The 15,593-nt window shown below is 38.0% G+C and overlaps 1 pseudogene; it reads right to left on the reverse strand.

Moving 5' to 3' along the window:
- Positions 1 to 12,418: 12,418 nt before the first annotated feature.
- LOC102268954 (olfactory receptor 4A47-like) lies at positions 12,419 to 14,191 on the reverse strand (annotated as a pseudogene).
- Positions 14,192 to 15,593: the final 1,402 nt, after the last annotated feature.

A 15,593-nucleotide genomic window follows, 5' to 3' on the forward strand; every position in this document is an offset into this window, starting at 1 on the left:
ACCATCCTGAATTTTTTCAAACCACATTGAGACTCTTTAGGGTCTTTAGTTAGATATTCTTCCTTTTCCTGACCAATACATGCTAAAGCAAATTAACTTTGTATCTCGAGCATCTATCTGCCCACTTATTTCCCGCTTTGTGTAGGCAGCATGTCCAGTTTAGGACATCTACAATTGGATATCAACCTAGTATAAAAAATAAAATTTAAAATTTCCACAATATAAGAAATTAAATGGTACTATCTTTCTTGTGGAGAAGGCAATGGCAACCAACTCCAGTACTCTTGCCTGGAAAATCCCGTGGACAGAGGAACCTGGTAGGCTGCAGTCTATGGTGTCACTAAGAGTTGGATACAACTGAACATCTTCACTTTCACTTTTCACTTTCATGCATTGGAGAAGGAAATGGCAACCCACTCCAGTGTTCTTGCCTGGAGAATCCCAGGGATGGGGGAACCTGGGGGGCTGCCGTCTATGGGGTCACACAGAGTCGGACACGACTGAAGCGACTAGCAGCAGCAGCAGCAGCAACCTTCCTGTAATTGCTGAGAAAAAAAAAAAAAAAAACTCAGAGTGTTCTTCATTGATATTACTCTCAGATTGCTTATTGATGATTTTAATGCTGTTGTCTCACTTCCAAAATATGTCACAAATTTGATCATTCCCTACTAGACTTACTCCCCCACAGATTTTCTTCCTGGCTCACTGAAACAGCCTTCTGCCACGTCTTTCCACTTTTATTCTGACCTCCAGAAAACTGTTTTATTGCAGAAGCTCATATAATCCTCTTTAGATCTTGTTCTGATTACATCAGCCACTTCTTAAAACTCTTAAAGGGGACTGCAAACATGCCCTCACAACTCAATATGTCAAATGAAAATTTATGGTAACAAGATATGTAGTCCCCATTTCAGTTGAAGAAACTAAGGCTCAGAACATCTAATTTTCCAAAGGTTGCACTTTTTAAAGTAATAAAGATAGAATTGAATCTAAGTTTGATTTATTTCAGAGTAATTTAGTTTCTTACATAATAAAGCCACACAATAGGGAAGCCCACTTCCCATTAGTTCTTTAGTCTTACCTTCTGGATCCTTGTTCACAATCTGAAGGAAGGATTTTTAACTCACTCATAGGACCTGAAATACCTTCTTTTATCAAGTTAGATGCTAGATGGTAAAATACCACATTATTATTTGAGGTTGATTTTTATTTCATTTCACTGTCTGTCCATTTTATTCATGGAATTTTCTGATTATTCAGAAGACTGTTTTTATTTGCACTGTAAAATTTTAAATGAAATTCCATGCTTCATGAACACACACATACACATGCACCAACTATACACACAATTTGCCAGGTTGGGATAATTTATCAAAGACAAATAAATGCTCTTTTGACACAGGAAGAACAACTAACCATTTTCAGGAAAAGTGTCTCTAGTTACTTCTTTTCCTACTAATCTCAAGATAGAAAAATGCCATCCAGTTATTCAGGCATTTTCATTATATCATACAGACTAGCTGACTTGAGACATGAAAAATATTCTTGTCCTTTTTTATGGAATGCCTAAAGGCCTAACCAAGGACCTCCTAAAATTTTTATATCAGTTCTTACAAGGATAAGATCTTTTTCCTGATATGGGCAAAGATCAGGACATTTTATCCCTTTTAACCACATTTATGCTTGAGTCTTTTTTTTTTTTCCTTGTATTGAGTCTTAGAATTGGAATGTATCAAAGACTGACTTATGCTTAATTAAATTCACTGGGATTTTCCACAAAGTTTTAAAAATACATGTACTTGTAAAGATACTGTTGGGTCAAATCATGTAGATAGAATCAAAGAGCATAACATGAAGGAAAAAATAGTTTTAGAATCATTTTGAAGTTATTGCAAATTAGAATAAAATATTAGCCCAATTATCCTGCTCCAGTTAGACTTTTTAGAAACATAGTTTCTAACCACCTACAGCAACATTTTCTTTCCTTTTATTTAATACTAAATGTATTCTGCCTTGGAGTTTGGATAGATATATAAACAATTTAGATGTAATGATTATATATTTTTTTAATTTAATGTATCTATTTAATGTCAGGAACTATACTATCAGTGAGGACACAGTAAATAGGGGGAAAATCATGTAAAAGTTCCTTCCTTCAGAGATCACCTATTTTTATAATAAAGTTAAACAATTTTAATAAAGTAAGTGAGGTCATTCAGTTTCAGTTCAGTCACTCAGTCATGTCTGACTCTTTGTGACCCCCTGGACTGCAGCACGCCTGGATTCCCTGTCCATCACCAACTCCCCGAGCCTACTCAAACTCATGTCCATTTCATCGGTGATGCCATCCAACCATTTCATCCTCTGTTGTCCCCTTCTCCTCCTGCCTTCAATATTTCCCAGAATCAGGGTCTCCTCCAATGAGTCAGTTCTTTGCATCAGGTAGCCAAAGTTTTGGAGTATCAGCTTCAACATCAGTCCTTCCAATGAATGTTCAGGACTGATTTTCTTTAGGATGGACAGGTTGGATCTCCTTGCAGTCCAAGGGACTCTCAAGAGTCTTCTCCAACACCATCATTCAAAAGCATCTGTTCTTCAGCACTCAGCTTTCTTTATATCCAACTCTCACATCCATACATGACTACTGGAAAAACCATAGCTTTAACTAGATGGAGCTTTTTGGTAAAGTGAGATCATAGTCACTCCTTATAAGACAGTGAATTACAAATAGTGAAGTGACAGAAACTTGAAAGGAGATTGAATCAGACCCACTTATTGATCTTAGAGACAGTCTCCCAGAGAAGCAGGAAGCAATTGGGACTCACTTTGGGGAGACAGATGTTGATAGCAGCTATTTTGGGGAGCTATCCTACAACAGGACACTGGTGCTGGCAAGCTTTGTTTTGAAATTCTCCCTCTAGCTTTTTAGTTGTAGAACCCAGTCCCATCCACTAGCCAGCCAATCTATAAAATTTAACGAAATCGATGTCTTCCTCCGTGTTATACATGATATCAGGAGGTGAAATGTATGCTATGCCCTTTGGGTGAACAGCAGTGTGTTGGAAGGAGAAACAGTGGATTGGAAAGAAGAAAGATTCAAGCAAGAAAAACCTGAGTTAGCATCTTATTTCTCCAATTTAACAGGTATGGGACTTTGGGCATACTATTTCACCTCACAGAAACTTAGTGTCCCATGGAAAATTGTTCATTTAATCTTAGAGTATTCTTGTGAAGATTAAGTTAGATACTACATGCATCCCCATCATGTTAGCCTTTTGTTGAAGTCTACTCCAAATATTTTAACTCACTGATGCTTACAGAGCTCATTTTTCAGCTTTAGGATTCCAGATGTCATCTTGGCTTGTAGATATGTCAATTGAACTGTCTTGTGACCAAATCAGTTATAGTACAATTTGCATAAAATGAAAATGGCACACATTTGAAAAAATACATAAGCAAAAAAAAAAAAAAAAAACCCAAAATCTCTGAACACGCCCTTTAGATATGTGGATGACTGTATTTTTAAAAAATTAATTCAACATCACTCATCCCATGTGCTGTTAACACGATGTGACTTTGTCACTTTCAAATCACATGATATCATCTATTTCTCCACCGCCTCAACCCTGGGCAGGGTATCTGCCTGCTTTGAGTAACAGAAGATGGTGAAAATAGGAGTAAGCTAGTTTGGGGATAAGTTCTTAACTGGTGTGACACTTTCTACTGTCTTCCACTGGGATCCCTGAGCATCATATCAAAAGTCTGACTATTCTACTGAAGAGAACTAGCTGACCTGCATCTAAATGAATAGGGAGAGAAACCCCATAGGTCCCTCCCAGCCAGCACTTTCAAGATACCACGCATGTAGATTAAGTTGTCCTGGATCCTATTGGCCATCTAGTTATCAGTTGAATAGCACAGAGTAACTTCAGTCCATGACATCTGAAGCAGAAGAAATATCCAGTCAATCTCTGCCTGAATTCCTGGCCCACAAAATTTTGAGATAAATAAAATTATTGTTTTAAGTCAAGTAGTCTTATTCATGTAGCAAACGATAATCAGAGAAAAAGGGGAAAGTAAAGGGAAAGGTGCTTCCATAACAAAAATTTAAAGCATCTGACATTGGCTTGGTACCAGAAGACTAATAGCAGCTGGATGGGTTTTGAAGAGTCTGTAATTAAAGGCTTACAAAGGAACTATTATCTTTCCTGGAAAGGTTTGGCCATACCATCACCTACAGTAACTGGAAAATAGAAACTTTGATCAAGATTTCCAAGTAGAATATTTAAAGTGCCAGCTGTTTCTTTTAGAGTGTAAGTTGTGATAAATAATGAGTAAAGAGAGATGAGTCACTAAAGTAACTTAAATTTTCAAGCAGAATTCAGGAAAAAATAAATAAATAAAGGAGCCTGTACTTATTTTTCCATAAAATGGAACTGGTTCCCATTCCCAGTCATTCCAAAGAGTGAAACTCTCTTAGAATAAATGGCATCAAGATAACTGTTATCTCAATGTGGTAAATATAAGACTATTTGTTATAGTCAGAAGGACTTGGGGCTTCCCTAGTTGCTCAGATGGTCAAGTGTCTGCCTGCAATGCAGGAGACCTGGGTTCGATCCCTGGGTTGGGAAGATCCCCTGGAGAAGGAAATGACAACCCACTCCAGGATTCTTGCCTGGAGAATTCCATGGACTGTAGCCTACCAGGCTCCAGGCTACAGTCCATGGGATCGCAAAGAGTCAGACACGATTGAGCAACTTCACTTCACTTCAGAAGGACTTAAGGTGTGTCTCATAAACAGTTTAACTATATAAAATTATTTCTAAAAGGCTCAGGGTTATTATCCTACTGCACACAAACTTTAACCAAAACCTGATAAGGGTAATTCACAAGATGTTTGTGGATGTGGCCCTTGTTTAATGAAGTAAACTTCAATTTTGAAAAGTCTACAAAGTCTTTAAGAGGGCTACACTAAAAGAGTGGCTTCCCTGGTGGCTTAGACAGTAAAGCATCTGCCTGCAGTGCTGGAGACCTGGGTTTGATCCTGGGTTGGGAAGATCCTCTGGAGAAGGAAATGGCAGCCCACTCCTGTCCATGGAGAAGTCCATGGACTGAGGAGCCTGGTAGGCTACAGTCCATGGGGTCACAAAGAGTCAGACATGACTGAGTGACTTCACTTTCACTTTCACACTAAAAGAAGCACCATAGACTTACTTTGTGAACAAGAATATCATTTTATCCTACTCCCATGCAAAAAAATTATATGTATGTTTATGTGGAAGAAATAGAATGTCTTTAGCTCATAAGTCTTCCCTTTTTAATTCATTATATATATATATATATTTTTTCCAGCTTTATTGAGATGCAATTGACATGTAACATTGTGTAAGTTTAAGGACCCTGGAGGAGGAAATGGCAACATCCTCCAATATTCTTGCTTGGAAAATTCCATGGACAGAGAAGCCTGGTGGGCTACAGTCCATGGGGTTGCAAAGAGTCAGGCACCACTGAGCGACTAACACACACACTGTTGTTTGTTTCAAACTTGATAATGATTTGATATAGATACATATTGTGAAATATATGTATGTGTATATTCCCAGCTGGCACAGTGGAAAAAGTATCTGCCTGCCAATGCAGGAGATGCAAGAAATGCTGGTGCAATCCCTGGGTTGGGAAGATCCCCTGGAGAAGGAAATAGCAACCAACTCCAGTACTCTTGCCTGGAAAATTACATGAACAGAGGAGCCTGGCAGACTGAAGTCCATGGGGTCACAAAGAGTCAGACATGACTGAACACAATAACAACAGTATATATACATATATACAATATACATATGTATTATGAAGAGATTGCCATTATAAAGTTAGGTAATGCATCCATCTGGAAAAGGAAATGGCAAGCCACTCCAGTATTCTTGCCTGGAGAATCCCATGGACAGAGGAGTCTGGCAGGCCAAGGTCCATAGAGTGGCAGAAAGTCAGACACAACTGAAGTGACTAAGCACACACGCATGCAATGCATCCATCACCTCACATAATTATAGTCTGTGTGCATGAGGTGAAAGCATTTAACATCTACTCTCTAGGAAACTTTCAGTATATATTACAATATTGTTAACTATTGTCACCATGCTGTACATCAGATGCCCAAATCTTGTTTATCTTATCAGTGGAATTATCTACCCTTTGAACAACATCCTCCAATTTCCGTCATCCATCAGCACTTGTCAGTCAACATTCTACTCTCTGCTTCTGAGTTTTCTTTTAAGTTTCACATATAAATGAGATCAAATAGTATTGTCTTTCTATTTCTGCTTATTTCACTTAGCATAATGCACTTAAAGTCCCTTCATTCTATATTGTCACAAATGACAGGACTTCCCTCTTTTATATCATTTAATAATACTGCATTATATATATATATACTATCCTATTATATATAATGTGTCATTCCATACAATGTGTGTGTGTGTGTGTGTGTGTATATATATATATATATATATATATATATATATATATATATGTATTATAGGGTATTTTTTATCCTTTCATGAATCAACTGTCATTTAGGTTGTGTACACATCTCCTGTGTTCTGAATAATATCTCAAAGGGTTCCTGATTTCATATTCTTGGATATAATCAAAGAAGTGAAATTCCTGAATCATATGGCAGTTTTATTTTTAATTTTTTGAGAAACCTTCATAATATTTTCCATAGTGGCTTAACACATGTACATTCCCATCAACAGTAGTGGGGTTCCCCTTTCTCTACATCCCACAAACATTTATTAACTTCTACATATCTCAGATATCTCATTTTTGTTACAGTTTGCATTTCCCTGATGATTAGTGATGTTGAGCACTTAAACACCTTCTAATGTTCCTGTTGGCCATTTCTATGTCTTCTTTGAACAAATATCTACTTGAGTTTGTTGCCCAATTGAAATTGACTTATTTGGAAGTATGTTAGTGAATTGTAGAGTTCCTTACATAATTTAGAAATTAGCTTTGCAAATATTTTCTCCCATCCCATGAGTTACCTTTCCATTGTGTTGATTGTTCTTTTGATGTGAAGATCAGTCTGAATTAAGAACCTTAGGTCTTGGATTCTGGGCTGATATCATGCTAGGATCAGACTTAAATGACTGTCTAGCTTTTGCCTCCTTCCTCTGGGAACTCTGAGCTGACATTTTACAAGGTTGACAACATCACTGGGCAGACACTCTACATAGTCATGTATCTACATGGAGAAGGAAAGATACCTGAAAGAACTGATTTTCCATCCATCCTTACCAAGACATCATTCATATAAGTAAACTTTCAACCTTCCTTAAAGTCCAGAAATTTGGCTTTGACTAACAGTGACTTCAGTCCATACCAATGGGATAGAACAATTGTTCATCAAGTTCTATCTAAATTTGTATACATTCAAATACAGGCCAATGTATAGCAAATTTTAGCCTGGTGTGTGGACAAATACAGGCCTGTGTGTGATTAAATACAGACCTGTAAATGGCAAGATAGAGCCCTGTATGTGCAGACAAATCAAGTCTGTGTGTGATCACATGAGGTTTTGGTGAAACCTTGTGGATGAAAACACATTCATGGGTTTTAAGATGCAGACTGTTGTGTGTTCACCACATACAGTTGTTGTTTAGTCATGCCCAACTCTTTGCGACCTTGTGGACCATGTTTTGCCAGGCTCCTCTCTCCATGGGATTCTTCAAGCAAGAATACTGGATTGGGTTACCATTTACTTCCCCAAGGGATCTTCCTGACTCAGGGATCAAACCTGTTTCTCTGCATCTCCTACATTGACAATACATTCTTTACTGTTGAGCCACCCGGAAAGCTCCTTCATGTATACAGACATACATGCATATAGTTACAGATCTACAAATCATTGATGATGTACATACACTGTGGTCCTACAAATTCACAGGAGATGGATACAGATCTGAAGCCATGATGGGACTTATTATGCATTTTTGGATTTGGGCCTATTAGTGTTTGAATACAGACATACACCTGTAAATTTGGGGTTGTGCTGTAATTCATTGCAGAATAAGACATTAAGTCCTTTCTGACCAGCTTACTGAAAATGTGAATCAGATATAAGTAAGAAAACTAAAAGGCAATATTTTATATACTCCATGGAGATGATTGTAAATTTTTATTAAATGTCAATCAGTTTTTCACAATATGTGTCTTTTTCTAGATGGGAAAACAAAATATTAAAGCATGTAATTTTCCTCAAAATAAAAATGCAGTCATAGTATTCTAAATATGTATTTATGGGATGTTTTTCATCTTTGTAAATAATCATAAATTTTAGAAGAGAAGGGAGAAGTAAGGTAGGAGGACAAAGAAGAGGATTTAATAATTATGGTGACAGATATTTTCACCTGTTTGGGGAAACTAGGTTTAGATATTTCTTCATCACAAGCAAAAATAAATTATTGATGGGTTTAAGGAGATCCAACCAGTCCATTCTGAAGGAGATCAGCCCTGGGATTTATCTGGAAGGAATGATGCTAAAGCTGAACCTGCAGTACTTTGGCCACCTCATGCAAAAGAGTTGACTCATTGGAAAAGACTCTAATGCGGGGAGGGGTTGGGGTGGGAGGAGAAGGGGACAACAGAGGATGAGATGACTGGATGGCATCACTGACTGGGTGGACATGAGTCTCAGTGAACTCCGGGAGTTGGTGATGGACAGGGAGGCCTGGCATGCTGTGATTCATGGGGTTGCAAAGAGTCGGACACGACTGAGCCACTGAACTGAACTGAACAATAAAATATTTTGAAAAGTTATTTCAAGAAAAGCAAGAGGTTAAAATTTATAAAATCAATGGAAGGAAATGGAGTTTTCCAAGTGTAATGTGATAGAGGGAAGAAAAAAGTAAAATTATATATAAATAGCATCATTATATTAAAAACATCCATTATTATGGTGCTTCTGCTGCTGCTGCTGCTGCTAAGTCGTTTCAGCCGTGTCTGACTCTGTGCGACCCCATAGACAGCAACCCACCAGGCTCCCCCTGCCCCTGGGATTCTCCAGGCAAGAACACTGGAGTGGGTTGCCATTTCCTTCTCCAATGCATGAAAGTGAAAAGTGAAAGTGAAGTCACTCAGTCGTGTCTGACTCTTTGCGACCCCCTGGACTGCAGCCTGCCAGGCTCCTCCGTCCATGGTATTTTCCAGGCAAGAGTACTGGAGTGGGTTGCCATTGCCTTCTCCTATTATGGCACTAATGACATGATAAATAAATATATCAAGTGTCAAAGAACAGTAATTAGTTGTAAAAATATATGTAGTTAATATAAGAAGAGTTAATCAAATCAAATTTATAAATAAAAATTCTCACTCCAATAGATTCATAGTTCAAGGAATTGACACACTTTATATGAAGTGGATTCTATTCCCATATATTGTATAAGGAACAGGGAACACAAAGACAGTTAAATAACTTTTTCTGACTTGGTGAACATGGTGATTGCAGCCATGAAATTAGAAGACACTGACTCCTTGGAAGAAAGTTATGACCAACCTAGACAGCATATTAAAAAGCAGAAACATCACTTTGTCAACAAAGGTCCCTCTAGTCAAGGCTATGGTTTTTCCAGTGGACATGTATGAAAGTGAAAGTTGAACTATAAAGAAAGCTGAGAATAGGCTCCAGTTTCATCCACCTCATTCAATTCAGTTCAGTTCAGTCGCTCAGTCATGTCTGACTCTTTGCAACCCCATGAATCACAGCACGCCAGGCCTTCCTCTTCATCACCAGCTCCCGGAGTTCACTCAGACTCACGTCCATTGAGTCAGTGATGCCATCCAGCCATCTCATCCTCTCTCATCCCCTTTTCCTCCTGCCCCCAATCCCTCCCAGCATCAGAGTCTTTTCCAATGAGTCAACTCTTTGCATGAGGTGGCCAAAGTACTGCAGTTTCAGCTTCAGCATCATTCCCTCCAAAGAAATCCCAGGGCTGATCTCCTTCAGAATGGACTGATTGGATCTCCTTGCAGTCCAAGGGACTCTCAAGAGTCTTCTCCAATACCACAGTTCAAAAGCAACAATTCTTCAGTGCTCAGCCTTCTTCACAGTCCAACTCTCACATCCATACATGACCACAGGAAAAACCATGGCCTTGACTAGATGGACCTTTGTTGGCAAAGTAATGTCTCTGCTTTTGAATATGCGATCTAGGTTGGTCATTACTTTCCTTCCAAGGAGTAAGCGTCTTTTAATTTCACTGCTGCAGTCACCATCTGCAGTGATTTTGGAGCCCAAAAAAATAAAGTCTGACACTGTTTCCCCATCTATTCCCCATGAAGTGATGGGACTGGATGCCATGATCTTCGTTTTCTGAATGTTGAGCTTTAAGCCAACTTTTTCACTCTTCACTTTCACTTTCATCAAGAGGCTTTTTAGTTCCTCTTCACTTTCTGCCATAAGGGTGGGTGGTGTCATCTGCATATCTGAGGTTATTGATATTTCTCCCGGCAATCCTGATTCCAGCTTGTGTTTCTTCCAGTCCAGGATTTCTCCTGATGTACTCTGCATAGAAGTTAAATAAGCAGAGTGACAATATACAGCCTTGACGTACTCATTTTCCTGTTTGGAACCAGTCTGCTGTTCCATGTCCAATTCTAACTGTTGCTTCCTGACCTGCATACAGATTTCTCAAAAGGCATGTCAAGTGGTCTGGTATTCCCATCTCTTTCAGAATTTTCCACAGTTTATTGTGATCCACACAGTCAAAGGCTTTGGCATAGTCAATAAAGCAGAAATAGATGTTTTTCTGGAACTCTCTTGCTTTTTCCATGATCCAGCAGATGTTGGCAATTTGATCTCTGGTTCCTCTGCCTTTTCTAAAACCAGCTTGAACATCAGGGAGTTCACTGTTCACATATTGCTGAAGCCTGGCTTGGAGAATTTTGAGCATTATTTTACTAGCATGTGAGATGAGTGCAATTAGAACTGATTCAAATGCATTCTTTTTAATAGCTGAGTAATACTCCATTGTGTAAATGTGCCACAGCTTTTTTATCCATTCATCTGCTGATAGACATTATACAGAGTGAAGTAAGCCAGAAAGAAAAACACCAATACATTATACTAACGCATATATATGGAATTTAGAAAGATGGTAACGATAACTGTGTATGCGAGACAGCAAAAGAGACACAGATGTATAGAACAGTCTTTTGGACTCTGTGGGAGAGGGAGAGGGTGGGATGATTTCGGTGAATGGCAATGAAACATGTATAATATCATATAAGAAACTAATTGCCAGTTCAGGTTTGATGCAGGATGTAGGATGCTTGGGCTTGTGCACTGGGATGACCCAGAGGGATGGTATGGGGAGGGAGGTGGGAGGGGGGTTCAGCATGGGGAACACATGTACACCCGTAGCAGATTCATGTTGATATATGGCAAAACCAATACAGTATTGTAATTAGCCTCCAATTAAAATACATAAATTTAAATTAAAAAAATAAAGAAAGCTAAATACTGAAGAACTGATGCTTTTGAACTGTGGTGTTGCAGAAGACTCTTGAGAGTCCCTTGGACTGCAAGGAGATCCAACCAGTCCATCCTAAAAGAGATCAGTCCAAGTGTTCATTGGAAGGTCTGATGTTGAAGCTGAAACTCCAATACTTTGGCCACCTGATGCAAAGAGCTGACTCATTTGAAAAGACCCAGATGCTGGGAAAGATTGAAGGAAGGAGAAGGGGATGACAGAGGATGAGATGGTTGGATGTCATTACTGACTCAACCGACATGAAGTTTGGTTAGGCTTCAGGAGTTGGTGATGGACAGGGAGGCCTGGAATGCTGAGGTTCATGGGATCGCAAAGAGTCGGACATGACTGATCAACTGAATTGAACCGAACAGACTAATGAACAAAGGTAATTAACAAATATTTTTAACTGATCATTTAAAATATCTCTACAAATTAAAAGATTAAATTTCTGTCTTTGATCACGTCAATTGCAAAACAGAACTTCTCCACTTAATGCAAAAATACATTTGTCCAGTTGGCAAAATAACTATGATTTGATTATTTTCGGCCTATATACCTTTTTCATTCAGATTACTTTTGTATTCTTAGCCTCTTTATGCTTAGTATTATACTGTTTGAAACATCACTGTTCTTCAATATTAAGATGTTAAGCTATATAAAAATAAGATATGAAAATTATCTGACCAATACAAACAAAATATCTACTTCAAATATTTATGTGGGCTGTCTTTGAGTGGAGAGATGTAAATCAAGGTGTTAGGTCTTATTTTTTATTATTGCAAGTTATTAAACCTAACAAAAAATTTACTACAGTTAAAAAATTATACAAGGCTTTCATGGAAAGAGCAATGTTTCATTGAAAATAGGTGATACACTTTCCTGTTGCCTCATTTTCTTTTATTAGTCCAGAGCATTTTCATGGCATTTTTCATCTCAGCATTTCTCAGAGTATTGATTAGAGAGTTCAACATAGGAGTGATAATTGTGTAATACACAGTCAAGGATTTATCAATTTAACTTCTATGCACAGTACATCATGAGAAATGCTGGACTGGAAGAAACACAAGCTGGAATCAGGATTGCCGGGAGAAATATCAATAACCTCAGATATGCAGATGACGCCACCCTTATGGCAGAAAGTGAAGAGGAACTAAAAAGCCTCTTGATGAAAGTGAAAGTGGGGAGTGAAAAAGTTGGCTTAAAACTCAACATTCAGGAAACGAAGATCATGGCATCCAGTCCCATCACTTCATGGGGAATAGATGGGGAAACAGTGTCAGACTTTATTTTTTTGGGCTCCAAAATCACTGCAGATGGTGATTGCAGCCATGAAATTAAAAGATGCTTATTCCTTGGAAGGAAAGTTATGACCGACCTAGATAGCATATTCAAAAGCAGAGACATTACTTTGCCAAAAAAGGTCCGTCTAGTCAAGGTTATGGTTTTTCCTGTGGTCATATATAGATGTGAGAGTTGGACTGTGAAGAAGGCTGAGCGCCGAAGAATTGATGCTTTTGAACTGTGGTATTGGAGAAGACTCTTGAGAGTCCCTTGGACTGCAAGGAGATCCAACTAGTCCATTTTGAAGGAGATCAGCCCTGGGATTTCTTTGGAAGGAATGATGCTAAAGCTGAAACTCCAATACTTTGGCCACCTCATGCGAAGAGTTGACTCATTGGAAAAGACTCTGATGCTGAGAGGGATTGGGGGTAGGAGGAAAAGGGGACGAGAGAGGATGAGATGGCTGGATGGCATCACTGACTCGATGGACGTGAGTTTAAGTGAACTCCAGGAGTTGGTGATGGACAGGGAGGCCTGGCATGCTGCGATTCATGGGGTCACAAAGAGTCGGACACGACTGAGCAACTGAACTGAACTGAAGGTGGAAGGAGGTCTCACATACATAAAAATACAGGGCACAAAAAAGAGGACCACCACAATGATGTGGGAACCACAGGTGGACAAGTCTTTGCACCTCCCTTCCTGACTAAGATTCTTCAGGGAGTGCAGGATGACCCCATAGGAGATGAGTAAGAGCATGAAGATGACCACACAGATCGCCCCATCATTGGCAACCACTGTGAGGCCAATAATGTAGGTGTCAGTGCAAGCAAGTTTCAACAAGGGGTACATGTCACAGATGAAGTGGTCAGTTACATTGGGGCCACAGAAAGGAAGGCTGTAAACAAAGAGAAGTTGAACTACAGCATGTAAAAACCCACCAACCCAGGCTAGGAGAAGAAACATAACACACACTCGCTGACTCATGATGGTCAAATAATGCAAGCATTTGCAGATGGCCACATAGTGGTCATAGGCCATGACCACCAGGAGTAAATTCTCAGCACCACCAAATAAGTGTCCTATAAAAAGTTGTGTTATGCAAGCTTGGAAGGAAATGGTTTTCTTTTCATAGAGTAAATCTGTGATCATATTTGGCATGACTGTAGTAACAGCATCCATAAATGATAAGTAGCCAAGAAAAAGTACATAGGGGCATCCAGGGTTGTATTGAACACCACAGTCAGGACAATGAGTAGTTTGCCCACCATGGTCACAATGTGGATGAGCAAGAACACAGCAAATAATATTTTCTGACCCTGGACACTCTGAGTGAGTCCCAAGAGGACAAACTCAGTTACATTTCTCCTTTGTTCCATAGATTTTTCTATATATCATATTTCAGAGCTCAGAACAGAATTAGCTGTAAATATAATTCTTACACATGGCTGCCTGAAAAATTAAAATAATTCATTTACTTATTGAACCAATAGGCAGTATGGTTATTATATTCTAATACTTTCAAAGATTATAATACCAGCCTGATTAAAATATCCTCCCTAACTTCAGCAATATTATAAGGAGGAGGCAAGTGATTAGATAAGTCAGTGAAGTTCTACAGATACTACATCATCTTCTAATGTTTAACATATTAAAAAACAATGCTTAGAGAACATTATCAGTTGAACCTATCAATTTAGACATTTAGAAATACCTGCCCTTTAAAATATCCCCAGATAGAGATATTTGAAGTTGGTTTCCAGGAACACTTGATATTAGAGAAGGTAAGTCTATTCTGGATCTTTATAATTTTAAACTATGTGGAAAAAGGACACATTACAAAATAAATGAATTTCCACAACTAGAACTAGCTTTCAATTTGGAAGCTAATTAAATTGTATATATAGCTAATACCTTACACAAAAATAAAAATTGATTAAAGACTCAATAAAAAAAAAGTAAAGCAAGATTTACTTCATATTTACATTACAGCTAGTAAAGAAGATGATTTTCTCCATTCTTCCGGTAGAAGAATCTTCTTAACAAATCACTGAAATTCCAAACAGATGTCTTAGAATTTTTCCATTATTTTTAAGGATTTAGGAAAAGATACCACAACATCAATAGATATAGGTAGTTACTGGAAATCATTTACATCTTATAAGGTATAATTGGAAATAGTATCTAAAATAGACAAAGATCTCTAAAGAATTAACTAATAAAATATAAATTAAATATAAAATATATGAATTAAAAACAAGCAATTAAAAAAGAACACATCTAAATGGCAAACACGCATATGGTTAGATGCTGAAGCTCACCTGTGAAGAGAAAAATAGGAATTGAAGTAACAGCTTGCTTACGACAGTATTACTCTGGGTTCTTTAAAGCCACTTGATCAAGTTCTACAGATGTTATATCATCTTCTAATTTTTAACATGTTAACAATCAATGCTTAGAGAACATTATCATTTGAACTTATCATGAGATTTAGAAGTATCTGTCCTTTAAAATTCCCCCAGATGGATACACTTGAAGTTAGTTTCTAGGTACACTTGATGTTAGAGAAGATAAATCTGTTCTGGATCTTTAAAATTTGAAAGTATTCTAAAAAAGTATTACATAGTAAAACTGATTCCAAAAAATTTTAGCAATAGCAAAGGACTCCTGATTTGGCTGATCATGAGAATCAGATAGGAGAACTTTTAAAGGACTGAATTCTCACCCCACCAGTGTACTGTTGCAAAATGGAAAGCCTAGTTCAGAATCTTGTTTCTCAAT

Source organism: Bos mutus, chromosome 15, assembly GCF_027580195.1.
Source record: "Bos mutus isolate GX-2022 chromosome 15, NWIPB_WYAK_1.1, whole genome shotgun sequence".
In the NCBI taxonomy this organism is placed as follows: domain Eukaryota; kingdom Metazoa; phylum Chordata; class Mammalia; order Artiodactyla; family Bovidae; genus Bos; species Bos mutus.